This window comes from Sciurus carolinensis, chromosome 6 (assembly GCF_902686445.1).
Source record: "Sciurus carolinensis chromosome 6, mSciCar1.2, whole genome shotgun sequence".
NCBI classification, from domain to species: Eukaryota; Metazoa; Chordata; class Mammalia; order Rodentia; family Sciuridae; genus Sciurus; species Sciurus carolinensis.
In genome coordinates, this window is record NC_062218.1 from 98,949,996 (window position 1) to 98,968,062 (window position 18,067).

The window sequence follows — 18,067 nt, forward strand, 5'->3', positions numbered from 1 at the left end:
TTTCCATTACTCAGCAGAAGTTTTTAAATTTGATACCATTCCATTTATTGACTTTTTTCTTATCTAATATTTTATTTTTAACTTTCATTTATTTATTTTTTTATCTTTTTTTGACAGTGATAAATATTTTTAAAAAATTTTTATACATATATATGGGGTAATATTGTCTGTTTCAATCTACCATTCTTCACATCCCCACTTACCCCATCTCTCTCCTCACTCCCCTCTCTGTACAATCCAAAGTTCCTTCATTCTTCCCTACACATACCCCACTGTGGAGCAGCATCTGCTTATCAGAGAAAACATTTGGCCTTTGTTTTTTTAGGGGGGGATTGGCTTATTTCACTTAGCATGATATTCTCCAGTTCCATCCATTTACCAGCAAATGCCATAATTTCATTCTTCTTTAAGGCTAATATTCCATTGTGTATATAGACCACATTTTCTTTATCCATTCATCTGTTCAAGGGCATCTAGGTTGGTTCCATAGTTTAACTATTGTGAATTGAGCTGCTATAAACATTGATGTGACTGTATCATTGTAGTATGCTGATTTTAAGTCCTTTGGGTATAAACCAAGGAGTGGGATGGCTGAGTCAAATGGTGGTTCCATTTCAAGTTTTCTTAGGAATCTCCATACTGCTTTCCAAGGTGGTTGCACTAATCTGCAGACCCGTCAACAATGTATGAGTGTACCTTTTTCCCCACAGCCTCACCAACACTTACTGTTGCTTGTATTTTTGATAATTGCCATTCTGACTGGAGTGAGATGAAATCTTAGAGCAGTTTTGATTTGTATTTTTTCTAATTGCAAGAGATGATGAACTTTAAATTTTTTTTTTATCAATTATATTTCTTCTGTGAAGTGTCCAATTCCTTAGTCCATTTATTGATTGGGTTATTTGTTTTTTTGGTGTTTTTTTGTGTTCTTTATATATCTTGGAGATTAGTGCTCTATCTGAGGTGCATGTGGTAAAGATTTTTTTCCCCTTCTATTGACTTTCTCTTCAAATTACTGATTGTTTCCTTTGCTGAGAAACTTTTTAGTTTGACTCCATCCCATTTATTGATTCTTAATTTTACTTCTTGTGCTTTAGGAGTCTTGTTACCGAAGTCAGGTCCCAAGCTGACATGTTGAAGATTTGGGCCTACTTTTTCTTCTGTTAGTTGCAAGGTCTGTGTTTTAGTGCCTGAGTCTTTGAGCCACTTTGAGTTGATTTTTGTGCAGTGTAAGAGAGGTTTAATTTCATTTCGTTATATATGGATTTCCAGTTTTCCCATCACCATTTGTTGATGGGCTGTCTTTCTCCAATGTATATTTTTGGCACCTTTGTCTAGTATGAGATAATCGTATTTATGTGGGTTCATCTCCATCTTCTGTTTTGTACCATTGGTCTACATGTCTATTTTGGTGCCAATACCCTTGCTGTTTTTTGTTAGTATTGCTCTGTAGTATAGTTTAAGGTCTGGTAGTGTGATGCCTTCTACTTCACTCTTCTTGCTAAGGATTACCTTGGCTATTTTGGCTCTCATTTTTCCAAATGAATTTCATGATTGATTTTTCTATTTGTATAAAGAATGTCATTGAGTTTTTTTTTTTTTGCAGTTCTGGGGATCGAACCCAGGGCCTTGTGCTTGCAAGGCAAGCACTCTACCGACTGAACTATCTCCCCAGCCCTAAGGTTTTAATAGGAATTTCATTGAATCTGTCACACACTTTTGGTAGTATGACCATTTTGACAATATTAATTCTGCCTATCCAGGAGCATGGGAGATTTTTCCATCTTCCAAGGTCTTCTTCAGTTTTTTTTCTTTTGTGTTCTGTAGTTTTCATTATAGAGGTCTTTCACCTCTTTTGTTAGATCGATTCCCAAGTATTTTGTTTTTGTTGAGGTTATTGTGAATGGAGTAGTTTTCCTAATTTCTCTTGCAGTGGACTTGTTGCTTATGTATAGAAATGCACTTGATTTATGGATATTAATTTTATATCCTCCTACTTTGATGAATTCGTTTATTAGTTCTAGAAGTTTTTCTGGTGAATTTTTTGAATCTTTTAAATATAGAATCATGTTATCGGCAAATAGTGATAGTTTGAGTTCTTCTTTTCCTATTTGTATCCCTTTAATTTCTTTTGTCTGTCTGATTGCTCTGGCTATGGTTTCAAGGATGATGTTGAATAGAAGTGGTGAAAGAGGGCATCTCTGTCTTGTTCCAGTTTTTAGGGGGAATGCTTTCAATTTTTCTCCATTTAGAATGATGTTGGCCATGAGATTAGCATAGCTAGCTTTTACAATGTTGAAGTATGTTCCTAGTTTTTCTAGTGTTTTGAACAAGAAGAGGTGCTGTATTTTGTCAAATGTTTTCTCTGCATCTACTGAGATAATCATATGATTCTTATTTTTAAGTCTATTGAAGTGATGTGTTATGTTTATTGATTTCTGTATGTTGAACCAATCTTGCATTCCAGGGATAAACCCCACTTGATCATGGTGTACTATCTTTTTAATATATTTTTTGTATGTGATTTGCCAGAATTTTATTGAGAATTTTTATGACTGTGTTCATGAGGGATATTGGTCTGAAGTTTTCCTTCCTTGATGTGTCTTTGTCTGGTTTTGGTATAAGGCTAATACTAGCCTCATAGTTTGGAAGGGTTCCCTCCTTTCCTATTTCATGGAATAATTTGAGGAATATTGGTGTTAATTCTTCTTTGAAGGTCTTATAGGCACTTGTTGATTCTTGTTTTTATTTCTTGTTCTCTAGGAGTTTTAATAAAGAAGCTGATGCCTGTGCCAATTTGTTGTAGTGTTGACCCTATGTTTTCTTCTAGCAGTTGAAAAGTTTCTGGTTTAATTCCTAGGTTTTTGATCACTTTGGGCTGATATTTGTGTAGGATGACAGAGATCTATCATTCTTCTACATATGGATATCCAGTTTTTCCATCTGTTAAAAAGGCTATCTTTACTCCATGCATGTTTTCGGTGACTTTGTCAAGGAGCAGATTGTTGTATCTACGTGATCTTCTCTCTTTGTATTCTATTCTATTCTAATCTTTATATCTGTTCCTATGCCATTATCATACTGTTTTTGTTATTATGGCTCTGTAGTATAATTTTAAATCAGGTATTATGATATCTTCAGCATCACTTTTCTTGTTCAGGATTGCTTTGGCTATTCTGGGTCTTTTATTCTTATATTTGAATTTTAAGACTTTTTTTTCTAGTTCTGTGAAGAATGTATTTTTTTTTTTAATGGTGCTTGGGATTGAACTGGGGGCCTTGTACATGCTAATAAGCAAGTGTTCTACTGCCACAAGCCATATTTTTAGCCCTGTCCTTGATATTTTGATGGACATTGCATTGGATGTGTATAATACTTTTGGTAACATGGCCATTTTGACAATGTTAATTTTACCTATCCAAGGACATGGGAGGTCTTTCCATCTTTTAAGGTGTTCTTCAATTTCTTTCTTCAGTGTTCTATAATTTTTATTGTAGAAGTCTTTCACCTCATTAGATTTATTCCCAAATATTTTATTTATTTGAGGTTATTGTGAAATTTGAGGTTATTGTGAATAGATTTAGTTTTCTGATTTCTTTCTCAGCAGAATCACTTTTGGAGTATGGGAAAGCTATTCTTTAAAAAGTGTTGATCCTGTATCCTGTTACTACACTGCATTTATTTATCAGTTATAGAAGTCTTCTGGTGGAGGTTTTTGGGCCTTCAAAATATAGGATCAAGTCACCAGCAAAGAGAACTGTTGACTTTTTTTTTTCTACTTGTATCTCTACTTGTATCACTTTAATTTTCTTCTCTTACCTGATTACTTTGATTAGAGTTTCAAGAAATGTATTGAATAGGAATGATGAAAGTGGGCATCCTTTTCTTGTTCCTAATTTTCAAGGAAATGCTTTCAGTCTTTCCCCATTCATTATGATGTTGGCTTTGGGTTTGTTGTATAAGCCTTTATAATGTTGAGGGAAGTTCCTTCTATTCTCACTTTCCTCAGTATTTTTTAATATAAATGAGTGCTGGATTTTGTGGAAGGCTTTTTCTGTATCTATTGAGCTGACTGTGTGATTTTTGTCCTTAATTCTATTTATGTGATGAATTACATTTATTGATTTGTCTGTGTTGAACTAACCTTGCATACCTGGCATGGAACTATGCCATTCCTTGACATGTTTTTGAATGTGAATTGCTAATATTTTATTAAGGATTTTTGCATCTATTTTTATTAGGAGCATTGGTCTACAGTTTTCTTTCCCTGATGTGTATTTTTTTTTGTAGTATTGTGGAGTGAACCTAGAAGCACTCTACTGTCTCCTTTTGTAAGATAAAAACATTTTTTGTAGTTGTAGATGGACAGCATGCCTTTATTTTATGTGTTTATTTTTGTCTCTGGTGCTAAGGCTCAAACCCAGTGCCTCACACATGCTAGGCAAGCACTCTGCTGCTGAGCCCCAGCCCCAGCCACACTTTTAAATATTTTTAAAAAATATTTTTAGTTGTAGATGGACACAATACCTTTATTTTATTTATTTATATGTGGTGCTGAGGATCAAAGCCAGGGCCCCACATATGCCAGGCAAGCATGTTACCACTGAGCTACAACCCAAGCCCACTTTTAAATATTTTTAAAGACAGGGCCTCACTAAGTTTTCAGTACTGGCCTTTTTTGAACTGCTTTCATTGTGTCTCAGAGGTTTTGATATGTTGTGTCACTATTCTTGTTTGATTCTAGGAATTTTTAAATTTATCTTCTCCTTTCTTCTATGATCCATTTCTTGTTCAAAAGAATATTGTTCAATCTTTTTTTTTTTTTTTTGTTTGGGTACTGGGGATTGAACTCAGGGCACTCAACCACTCAGCCACATCCCCTGCCCTATTTTGTATTTTATTTAGAGACAGGGTCTCACTGAGTTTCTTAGTGCCTCGCTTTTGCTGAGATTGACTTTGAACTTGTGATCCTCCTGTCTCAGCCTCCTGAACCACTGGGAGCACAGGCATGCATCACCGTGCTTGGCTTGTTCAATCTTCATATATTAATTTGGTTTCTATAATTCTTTCTTTCTTTTTTTTGACTTTTCATAAGAACTTTATTTCTCAAAAAGAGGGAAGTAGTGTTAAATCCAAAGTATTAAAATAATACTCTAATCTTTGTTTTTGGGAAAAGGACAGGATGACAAAATTATTCATATAAAAATTTCAAGCATAACTGGTACAGGTACTCCTTCTGCTTGGTGGGGAACATTCTGAAACTTGTAATTCCTGTCTACCACTCAGGTTCCACTGTATCACAGGCTCCATGCACCTCCAAGATGGGACAGGCTGTAGGTGTCTGCAATGCTCATTTATCTACTCCGCAAACACACAAAAGGCCAGTTTTTCCAGTCCATTTTAATCTTGTTTCTGATAAGAATGCCAAAAAAGAAGAGAATGCTAAAATTCCAGGTTTTCTTTTTTGAAGATGACTGTGCGGAAGAAATGCAAGGAAGTATGAAAGACAGATTAGAGATGATGGTGCTAGTACCGACCACATGCCAAGGGAGACCTTACCTCACTGAGGTGATAAAAAGCAACCAGGGTTTCTCCTTGCTGTTCACAGGGGTAAACTGCACCTCTGCTTCTATCACTGGAGGGAACTGGGCAGAGCCAAGTCCTTATCTGTAGCAATTATTTCCTTAGTAAAGGAGTGAGATGGAAATATGAACATTAGCAAAGACTGAGAGTCCCAAATTGAGCCCAGAAGCATCTAGGTGCACTTTCCAACAGGTAGACCCTTCTAGAAAATGTAAGACAGGATCTGGCTTCTTCCTAGAGATTCTTAAGGCTAGAATAACTGACAACCTCTTGAGTTCAAGAGGTTCCTGGGTTTCCTGGCTTTTTTCATTTGGTGTTTTTCTGGGGAACAGGGAGGTTCTCATGAAGATACTTTAAACTCTCATGCCCTGAGAAGTCTGAGACTACATGGTCTTGCCCTTGAAGAAGACACTGAGTAGTAAGGAGTCCTGGGTTGTGGATTGGTGATGTGCTGATTCCCACTTCAGCTCCTAGTCCAAAATGGTAGCCATCAGGGAAGCAGGTGCTAGCATTCCAGAACACACAGGCACTATCTATGTGCTGGAGGAAGAACTCCTCTGTTTTCTCATTCTCTGTGACAATGACATCTGTGTTGGAGCTGCCATATTTGTGGATGTGGTCAATGGCTTCCTGGATGCTGTCCACCACTTCAGTGCACAATTCTAGGTCCCCATACTCTGTTCTAAATGACTTCACTTCTGAAGGTCTGAAGGTCAGATAGGAGGAAAACAGGTGTGAATTTTCACCTGTCCCACCCTCAGCATGTCAATGATCTGGTCAAATAATGGTGTTTGCAGCCAGATCCTGGTGGATTAACAAAGTCTCCAAAGCATTTCAGGTGGTTGGATATTCACATTTAGAGTCTCTGACCAGCATTGTGACCTTATTCATGCTGGCTTCTGAATCCACATACGGATGGCAGATCCCTTCACTGTGTTCCATCACTGGAATCCCCTTGGCAGTTTTCTGAATATTTCTAACTAGCTGGGAAGAGCCACGTGGAATGATCGGATCTATCGATTTGTCTAGTTGGCAAAGCTCTTCAGCTTCTTCTCTGGTATTCACTAGCTGTACAACCTCTTTGACTCCATGGATCAAAGAGGAGATGGAGAATCTGGTTGCTGTGTATAGCCTCCTTTCCTCCTTTGAGTAATAAGCCATTACCACTTGCAATAGCCAAGGCTGCCACTGGGGTGGACAGTCAGGGAGAGATTCAAAGATCACCAGCAGAACACCAGTTGGGACTGTCACTTGCTCTAGTTCCAGGTTTTTGGCAATTTGGGTCCTGTGCAAAACCATCTCATACTATCTTTTTTTTTTTCTTACTGTTGATTTCTAATTTAACTCCATTATGATTTGATAAGAAGAAAGGAATCACTGATTTTTTTTGTATTTGACTTGCTTTGAGACCTAAAATAGGGTATATATATATTTTTTTTTATATTGGGAATTGAACCCAGTTATACTTCACCACTGAGCTATATCCCCAGTCCTTTTTATTTTTCTAGACAGGGTCTTGCTAAGTTGCTGAGACTGTCCTTGAACTTAGAATCCTCCTGCCTCAGCCTCCAGAGTCGCTGAGATTACAGCCATGCACCTGAATCAAAAATGGTCTACTTTGGGTCAATAGTAGAGTACTGGCCTACCACGTGGGAGGCACTGGGTTTGACCCTCAGCACCACATAAAAATAAATAAATAAAATAAAGGTATTGTGTCCATCTACAACTAAAAAAAAAAAAAAAAAAAAAATCAAGTTTTTAAAATAAATGGTCTAGTTTGAAATAAGTTTCCCTGAACTGCAAAGAAATTGAATTCAGCTGCTGTTTCATGAAATATTCTATAGGTATATATTATGCCCATTTGATTTATAGTTTTATTTAGGGCAGCAGGGTCTTTATTGATTTTATGTCTGGATGACATAACTATTGGTGAATGAAGTGTGTTGAAATAATTCAGTATTATTGTATTGGGGTCTGTGTGAGACTTAAAGTCAATAAGTAATTAGGCGCATCAAAATTTGGGGCATAAATACTTGTTATTGTTCTATCTTCTTGTTGAATTGTTCTTTTTACCAAGATGTAATTGAACTTCCTTATCTCTTCTGATTAGATTTTGTTTGAAATCTTCTTAGTTGATATAAGAACAGCTATTCTTGCTTGTTTTCAGACCGAATTTGCTTGAAAAATCTTTTTCCATCCTTTTACTTTTCACTTATGGATGTTTTTGCCTGCAAGTCTCTTATAAACAGCATATAGTCATGTCTTGTTTTTAATCCATTCTGTCAGTCTGTCTTTCAGCCACAAGACTTGAAGGGAAAGTGAACCGCATTCCCCTCTGCATTTCTAACCTGAACTCCCCTAGGGGTGTTCTGTGCCTGTTTGAATTAAACTCCACTAGGCATACCCTACACCACATGATAGACACTTGCTAGGACCATATGGCAATATTTGATATGATCTCCTGGGCTCCTGCAGTAGATAGCTCTGCTCCTCAGCTCCCCACCGACAATTGAGAAACACAAAGCACTTTTCAAACACCAACTGGCTGTGCAGCCTCTGTTCAGCTAAGTTCAGATTGTTTTTCTGTCCAACAGTTTTCCCATGCCAGATTTGTCCATTGTATTTCTCTTTCTGTTTGTGTTACTTCTCCCATCTGTGGTGAACTGGCACCACTGCCACCCCCCAGCTTGGTTCCAATGTAATCTTTCCTGTTCTCTGTTCAATGCACTTGGATTACTGGGGTTCTGTGATTCTCTAACTGATACTGAATTTCAGTGAACTTCCTCCATCACCCACCTTGATGAGGATCAGTGCTTTTGCTACTTGAATCCTGAGCCATGAAGCAACTAGAAAATGCACTCTTCCTCCGATATGCCATTTTTTTAAATAAAATATTTTTTATTTTTACAGACACATTTTGATCCATTGTACACAAACGGGGTACAACTTTTCATTTCTATGGTTGTACACAATGTAGATTCACACCATTCATGTAATCATACAAATATATATAGAGTAATACTGTCTGTTTCATTCTACTGTTTTTCCATTCCCACCCCCTCCCACCCCTTTTTCCTCTACACCATCCAAAGTTCCTTCATTCTTCTCTTCCCTCTACCACCCCCCATCGTTACATATTGTCATGCTTTTATCAGAGAAAACATTTGGCCTTTGGTTTTTTGGACTTGGCCTATTTCACTTAGCATGATATTTTCCAACTTCATCCATTTACCAGCAAATGCCATCATTTTATTCTTCTTTATGGCTGAGTAATATTCCATTGTGTATATATACCACAGTTTCTTTATCCATTCATCAATTGAAGGGCATCTATGTTGGTTCCACAATGTAGCTGTTGTGAATTGAGCTGCTATGAACATTGATGTGGCTGCATCACTGTAGTGAAGAACTTGGAAGATCTTTCCATCTTCTAAGGTCTTCCTCAATTTCTTTCTTCAGTGTTTTGTAGTTTTCATTGTAGAGATCTTTTACCTCTTTGGTTAGATTGATTCCCAAGTTTTTTTTTTTTTTGAGGCTATTGCAAATGGAATCGTTATTCTCATTTCCCTTTCAGATGTTTCATCGCTTATGTATAAAAATGCTTTAGATTTATGTGTAATCTGCTATTTTGCTGAATTCATTGATGAGGTCTAGAAGTTTTCTGGAGGAGTTTTTTGGATCCTCTAAATATAAAATCATGTCATCAGCAAATAGTGACAGTTTAAGTGCCTCTTTTCCTATTCATATCCCTTTAATTTCTTTAGTCTGTCTAATTGCTCTGGCTAGTATTTCCAGGACGATGTTGAATAGAAGTGGTGAAAGAGGGCATTCCTGTCTTGTTCCAGTTTTTAAAGGGAATGCTTTCAGTTTTTCTCCACTAAGAATGATGTTGGCCGTGGGCTTAGCATAAAATAGCCTTTACAATGTTCAGGTATGTTCCTATTTTTTCTAGTGTTTTGAGCATGAAGGGGTGTTGTATTTTGTCGAACGCTTTTTCTGCGTCAATTGAAATAACCATATGATTCTTATCGTTAATCTGTTGACATGATGGATTATGTTTATTGATTTATGGATGTTAAACCATGCTTGCATTCCAGGGATGAACCCCACTTGATTGTGGTGCACAATTTTCTTAATATGTTTTTGGATACAGTTTGCCAGTATTTTGTTAAGGATCTTTGCATCTATATTCATCAAGGATATTGGTCTAAAATTTTCTTTCCCTGATGTGTCTTTGCCTGGTTTGGGTATGAGGGTGATATTAGCTTCATAGAATGAGTTTGGTAGGATTCCCTCCTTTTCTGTTTCCTGGAATACATTGAGAAGAATTGGAATGAGTTCTTTTTTGAAGGTTTTGTAGAACTTGGCTGAGAATCCATCTGGTCCTGGGCTTTTCTTGGATGGTAGGCTTTTGATGGCTTCTTCTATTTCATTGCTTGATATTGATCTGTTTAAATTGTGTATATCCTCCTGGTTCAGTTTGGGAGGAGCACATGTCTCTAGAAATTTGTCAATGTCTTTGGTATTTTCTATTTTATTGGAATACAGATTTTCAAAGTAGCTTCTCATTATGTTATGTATCTCAGTGGTGTCTGTCATGATATATTCTTTTTCATCATGAATTTTAGTAATTTGAGTTTTCTCTCTCCTCTTTGTTAGTGCGGCTAAGGGTTTGTCTATTTTGTTTACTTTTTCAAAGAACCAACTTTCTGTTTTGTCAATTTTTTGAATTGTTTCTTTTGTTTCAATTTCATTGTTTTCAGCTCTGATTTTAATTATTTCTTGTCTTTTATTACTTTTGCTATTATTCTGTTATTCTTTTTCTAGGGCTTTGAGCTGTAATGTTAGGTCATTTAGTTGTTGACTTTTTATTCTTTTCTTGAATGTACTCCATGCAATGAATTTTCCTCTTAGTACTGCTTTCATAGTGTCCCAGAGATTTTGATATGTTGTATCATCGTTCTCATTGACCTCTAAGAATTTTTTAATCTCCTCCCTGATGTTTTCTGTTATCCATGTTTCATTCAATAGCATATTATTTAGTCTCCAGGTGTTGGAGTAATTTCTGTTTTTATTTTGTCATTGATTTCTAATTTCATTCCATTATGATCTGATAGAACACAAGGCATTATCTCTATTTTTTTGCATTTCCTAAGGGCTGCTTTGTGGCATAACATATGGTCTATTTTTGAGAAGGTTCCATGTGCTGCTGAGAAGAAAGTGAATTTGCTCATTGATGGATGCAATATTCTATATATGTCTGTTAAGTCTAGGTTATTGATTGTGTTATTGAGTTCTATGGTTTTTCTGTTTAGTTTTTGTTTGGAAGATCTATTTAGTGGTGACAGCGGTGTGTTAAAGTTACCCAGAATTATTGTGTTGTGGTCTATTTGATTCCTGGAAATGAGAAGGATTTGATGTACAGGGATGCACTGTTGTTTGGGGCATGAATATTTACTATCCTTATGTCTTCCTGATTTATGGTTCCCTTAAGCAGTATGGAATGTCTTTCTTTATCCCTTCTGACTAACTTTGACTTGAAGTCCACTTTATCTGAAATAAGAATGGAACCCCTTGCTTTTTTACTGAATCCGTGTGCATGGTAGGTTTTTTCCCATCCTTTCACCTTTAGTCTGTGGATGTCTTTTTCTATGAGATGAATCTCTTGAAGGCAACATATTGTTGGGTCTTTCTTTTTAATCCATTCTGCCAGTCTATGTCTTTTGATTGATGAGTTTAGGCCATTAACATTCAGGGTTATTATTGAGATATGATTTGTATTCCCAGTCATTTAGGCTTATTTTTGGTTTTTATCTTGGCTTGGTTTCTCCTTTGAATGGGTTTTTCTTTAAGGCAGTTCCTCCCTTTGCTGACCTACATTGTTGTTTTTCATTTCCTCCTCATGGAATATTTTGTTGAGAACATTCTGTAGCGCAGGCTTTCTATTTGTAAATTCTTTTAACTTTTGTTTATCATGGAAGGATTTTATTTCATCTTCAAATCTGAAGGTTAGTTTTGCTGGGTATAGGATTCTTGGTTGGCAACCATGTTCTTTCAGAGCTTGAAATATATTGTTCCAGGCCCTTCTAGCTTTTAGAGTTTGGGCTGAGAAATCTGCTGATATCCATATTGGTTTCCCCCATATGTAATCTGATGCTTTTCTCTCACAGCCTTCAAAATCCTATCTTTATTTTGTATGTTAGGCATTTTCATTATAATGTGCCTCGGTGTGGATCTGTTGTGATTTTGTGCATTTGGTGCTCTGTAAGCCTCTTGTATTTGATTTTCCATTTCATTCTTCAGTCTTGGGAAATTTTCTGCTATTATTTCATTGAATAGGTTGTTCATTCCTTTGGTTTATATCTCTGTGCCTTCCTCAATCCCGATAATTCTTAAATTTGGTCTTTTAATGATGTCCCATAGTGCTTGGAGATTCTGTTCATGATTTCTTACCATCTTCTCTGTTTGGTCAACTTCATTTTCAAGATTAAATATTTTGTCTTCATTGTCTGAGGTTCTGTCTTCCAAGTGGTGTAATCTGTTGGTGATACTTTCCATTGAGTTTTTTATTTGGTTTATTGTTTCCTTCATTTCAAGGATTTCCATTTGGTTTTTTTTTTTTTTTTTTTTTTTTTTTTTTGAGAATCTCTATCTCTTTGTTGAAATGATCTTTTGCTTCCTGCAGTTGCTCTTTCAACCGCTTATTGGTATAAGCATTCATTGCCTGCATTTGCTCTTTTAACTTATCCTTTGCTTCACGAATCATCTTTTTTTTTTTTTTTTTTTTGCGGTGCTGGGGATTGAACTCAGGGCCTTGTGCTTGTGAGGCACGTGCTCTACCAACTGAGCTATCTCCCCAGCCCTTCACAAATCATCTTAATCAAGTACAATCTGAAGTCCTTTTCTGACATTTCTTCTACCATACTGTCACTGGATTCTATTAATATAGAATCTAGATTTGTTTGGATCATTTTCTTCCCTTGTTTTTTCATGTTGTTCATGTATCTTCTCCTCTAGCAGTGCAGATCTGGGGTATTGCAGTTTCCCCCCTATAGGCTTATAGTGACCCTATAGGTTTCCAAAACCTTTTCTTTAAGGGGAGATCAATATTAGCCATGCCCAGTTCGGGCAGTATGCAACCCTAGACCAAACAGCTCCTATGAGGACGTTAACAATATTGTCATAATAAACAGAATGAGTGCAATTATTATCTTCAGTATAACAAATAGATTTGCAATAAGGTCTGCATTTTCTAATAGAGGACAAAGAGGATGCAGAGGGGTGTAAGATGTAGCTGTTAATGGGATAAAAAAAGAATATATAGAAGTTCTAGATAATAGAAAAAATGAGAGTGTAATCAAAAGAAGTTGGTTGTTACCATGCAAAAAGGGAGAAAGAAACTGAGGGAACAGGTAAACAAAAGGAAAAGAGAGTGAGAAAAGTAGAGAAATAAAAACTTAAAATTTTCCAATAAGGAGAAAAAAGAAAATCTACACTATAACAGTCATATAGTATTCAAACCTCCCAGTCTTCAGTAGCCTGATGCATGAGAGGTACCTGACAATGAGCTTCAAGTCTCCAGCAGGCATCTCAGGATGGGATTTGCCCCACCTAAAGATCAGAGCTACGGCTTCCAGGATTATCCAAAATGGCTGCTATGGCTTCCAAATGTGTTGGCAAATGGGGAGCTGCAGCTCGGGGTGTGGGTGTGGTTGGCTGGAGGTCCTGGAGGTGGGGTGCAGTTGGTCAGGCAGGGGTCCTGGAGGTGGAGTGTGGTCAGTCTGGTTACGTTATCCTGGGGGCAGGGTGCCATCATTCGGTCTGGGGGTCCTGGTGGCCGGGAGCAGTCAGTTGATGTGAGGGCCCCGGAGGCAGGGAGTGATCAGTCAGGCTAAGGGGTCCTGAAGATGGGGCTCAGTTAGTCCAGCCAGGGGTCCTACGGGGCCTGGCTATTGTCTCAAAATGGTGACAGTCACGTGTAACCAAACCTGCAGGTACTGTGACAGTGAACTTCCAGGCAACAGCAGGCACCTGGCACTCCACTGGTAGTCTCCGGTCATTTTCCAATATACCATCTTTTATCTCTCCTGATATATTTTGATGGGAAGAGTTTTTAAGAGTACCAAGTATGGTCAGATCTAGTGAGAATCCAATGAGGTTTTCCATGGCTAGGTCACCTATCAAGGGAGCTGATAATATTTTTTTTATGGAAATTTCTTGAAGTGCATACTTGAACTCCAGCTGCCATGACCTGACCAGACCCAGTACTGCAAGATTCATGTTTCGCCCATGGAGTGGCATGTCAGTTGTCTGGCCCCCCCCCAATTTGCCCTGCAACACCACTTTTGGCCTAACCTTAGGATCCAGACATCCCTCTGGAAGAGGACTGCATCATCCCTCTGCACATGAGTGAAGCCTCATCTTAATTTCTGTGGCATTGGATTTTTTTTTTAAGTATCACTTCTTCATTTATAATTTTGATTGTTTGAATCTTTTTATTTCTTTGTTAAGTGTTTTTAAATTTTGATTACCTTTTAAAAAACCAACTTTATGTTTTGTTAACTTTTTCTGTTGTTTTTATACTTTTAGTTATCTCTGTTTTAATATTCATTTACTCTCTTATGTTAGCTTTGGGTTGATTTTTGTTCTTGTTTTTTTTTTTTTCTTTCCCCCCTAGTTCCTTGATGTTCACAGTTAGGTTGTTGACTTGAGTTCTTTCATTCTTTTTTGATACCAGGGATTGAATCCAGGGGCACTTAATCACCAAGCCACATCCCCTGCCCTTTTTTAAAATTTTGAGGCCAGCGTCTTACTAAGTTGCTTAGGACCTTGCTAAGTTGCTGAGGCTGGCTTTGGACTTGCAATTCTCCTGCCTAGTCTCCCAAGCTATTGGGATTACAGGTATGTGTTACCATGCCTGGCAGATCTTTCCTTTTAAATATAAGTATTTATAGCTATAAACTTCCTTCTGAGCATTTCTTTGGTTAAATACTATACATTCATTCATTCATTTATTTATTTACTTACTTATTTTTTGGTACTGGGGATTGAACCCAGGGGTACTAAACCACTGAACCATGTATCTAGCCCTTTTTTATATTTTATTTAGAGACAGGGTCTCCCTGAGTTGCTAAGTGCCTTGATAATCTGCTGAGGCTGGCTTTGAACTCATGATCCTCCTGCCTTAACCTCCCAAATTGCTGGGATTACAGGCATGCACCCCCGTGCCTGGCAAACTCCTATAGATTTTGATATGTTTTCATATCAAATATGTTTCATTTTCATTTATTTCCAGATGTTTTGACTTATTGGTTATCTAATATGTGTTCGTTATTTCCAACATATTAGTTAATTTTCCATTTTTCCTTCTGTTCATTTTACTCCATTGTGATCAGAAAATATATTTTGGGGGCTGGGGATATAGCTCAGTTGGTAGAGTGTTTGCCTTACAAGCACAAGGCCCTGGACTCAATCCCCACTACTGCAAAAAAAAAAAAATATATATATATATATATATATATATATATGTATGTATGTATTTGTTTTTTGTATGACTTAGATTTTTAAGAATTTGTTGAGGTTTGCTTTATGGCTTAACATGTTTTTTCCTGGAGAATGTTGTGTAAACTTGAGGAGAACATGTATTTTGTTAATATTGGGTAGTTTTCTGTATATAGCTGTTAGATTTAATTGTTCTACAGTGACTTTTATTTCCTTGTCAACTATCCATCTGGTTATTCTATTGATTGTTGATTATGGGTCTATTAACATCTCCTACTATTATGTGTTCCTTTCTATTTCTCCCTTAAATTCTGTCAATGTTTACTTAAATATGTTTGAACCTCTCATATTTGGTGCATCTGTATTTATAATTGTTACGTCTTCCTGGTGAATTGACCATTTTGTGGTTATGTAAAATCATTAACAAAGACCAGTTGACCAGTTTTTCAACACCTAAGCTTAACATTATGTAATTACACAATTGTCAAAACTTTACTATGTTGTCAGTATTCATGAGCAACTGGAAAACATCCTTAAATTTATATTAAACCAGAAATGTATTACCATTAATGCATTAATACCTTTCATTACTAAATACTGAAATTATTTCTACAGAAGGCTCATCCTGGCAATGTTAGCTTCACAGCAGACTAACACTACTTGGCTCACATTTTAAACACAATAGAAAGCAGATAGATCCATGCTGGTATTAAGAACACAGTCTTGTCTTAGCACAACTCAAGAGGCAAAGCCCGCCTTGGATTATGTTTAATAAAAAGCAAATGCACACAGAGATTACAACAATTTTAAGGACAAAAAAATCATCCTATTTTGTGGTCCCAACAATAAACTCAAATGTTTATGACAAATAGGGACTCTGATGAGCTGTTTATAACTAGTTTGGATTAAGTACAATTATATTGATTGTCAAGTTTATTTGAAATCTCAGGAAAAGATTCCTGTTAATCCTTAGTGGTACTTGTTATAGTTTAATATTTCTGTTAAAATAGTGCACTGAATAACTTGTTATCCAAACATAGCATTTATCACTTATCATTAAGAAATCTAACTGGCCATCTTCTTCAACTTCTACTCTTTTTAAAACAATTTTTTTGTAGTTGTAGATGGGCAGAATGTCTTTATTTTATTTGTTTATTTTTATGTGGTGCTGAGGATCAAACCCAGTGCCTCACACATGCTAGGAAAGCACTCCACCACTGTTACAACCTCACCCCCCAACTTCTACTTTTTATTGACTGTTTTCAACAATTCTCTTTGTAGTGATTTTTCTGACATTAACTACTTTAGTAGAAATCAATAAATTATTTAAAGCTGTCCATTCCACTGCTGCCAAGTGACATGCAGAGAATGAAGTGAGATCCCAAACCCAACCTAGTGACCTAAATTAAGTCCTGAATCAAATGAAGAAAATTCACCTCCAAAGGAGAAATCCATGAGGAGCTAAGGAAAATGAGACTGTACCTTGCTTCTGCTTTGGGGACACCTTTGGTTCCTAAACATATCTTTAAATGGGTCTACAAAGAAGTTGAATGAAAATGGATCCCTTCCACCAAAAAATTCCCTGAAGACAGGGAAATCATCTAGATTCTTTAATGCATAGCCAAATTCAAATGGACTGCCAAAAATGACTTTCAACTTTCCCTTCACCATTTAATCCTTCTTTGTCATATTAATCATGGATGTCCCATTTTTAAGCATCTGTTAACACCTCATATGCTTCTTCTTTATTCTGAGGAATTTTATCTGTTCTGCTTCTTCATTCTCAGGATTTTTATCTGGGTGCCACTTTAGTGCCAATTTCTGATATGCCTTTTTGATATCCTTGGGTGAGACATGCCTCTGCTTATAATTTCATAGTAACCCACCATGTTTATTTTAAAAAATACTTCATTTTAGTTATATATAATATTAGAGTTCATTTGATATTATATAAGCATGGAATATAATTTGCTCAAATTCAGTCCCTAGTCCTTCCCCTTTGTCTCCCTTTTTCCATCCTCCTGATCCCTTCCCTGTAGTCCACTGATCTTTCTTCTATTTATAGTTTTTTTAAAAAAATTTGTGCCTTGTGGATATACATGAAGATTAGATTCACTGTGGTATATTCAGATGCGAACACAGGAAAGTTAGATCAAATTAATTCCACTATTCTTCCCCTTTCCTATCCCTCCTACTTCCCCCTTAAATCCCCTTTCTCTATCCTACTGATCTTTTTTCTATTTTCATGGATTCCCCCCACTCTTATTTCTTGCAGTCTACATGTGTCCTTAGATCTAAAGTGTTTGTATAGCATATAGCTGATCCTATAGATTTTTGCTTTTATGGGTACATTATAGTTGTATATAATACTTGGGTTCATTTTGACATAATCATACAGGCATGGAATTTAATTTACTTCATTTCAGTCCCTGGTGCCTCCCTCTTTCCCTTCCTTCCTCCTTCCACCTATCCCCCTTCTGTGGTACTGGTCTACTTTCCACTCATGTATGTATTATAAATTGGTGCTTCATAGGTATACATAAAGGTGGAATTCACCATCTTATATCTATACACACACATAGCATCATTTTGTCAAATTCATTCTGCATTTCCTTCCCTTTCCCATCTCTTCTCCTTCCCCATCAACCTCCTACTCTGCTTATCTTCCCTCTCTCTTTTTTAAATTGTCTCTTTTTAGTTATACATATCAGTAGAGTCTATTTTGACATATCTATACAAAGATGGAGTATATCTTATTCTAATTAGGATCCTAGCCTTGTGGATGTACATGATGGCAAGATTGTGGTATATTCATATATGTACACAGGAAAGTTATGTCAGATTCATTTGGTTGTCTTTCCTTTTCCTATTCCCCTCCCTTCTCTTCATTCCCCTTTGTCTAATCCTCTGAACTTCTATTCTTCCTCTCCCCACTTTGTTTTGTGATGGTATCCACATATCAGATATCTGATCTACCCTTTTT

General features: G+C 36.6%; 2 pseudogenes; both read right to left on the reverse strand.

The window, feature by feature from the left end:
* Positions 1 to 5,889: 5,889 nt before the first annotated feature.
* Positions 5,890 to 6,882, reverse strand: LOC124986363 (delta-1-pyrroline-5-carboxylate synthase-like; annotated as a pseudogene).
* Positions 6,883 to 16,066: 9,184 nt separating this feature from the next.
* Positions 16,067 to 16,973, reverse strand: LOC124986364 (dnaJ homolog subfamily B member 6-like; annotated as a pseudogene).
* Positions 16,974 to 18,067: the final 1,094 nt, after the last annotated feature.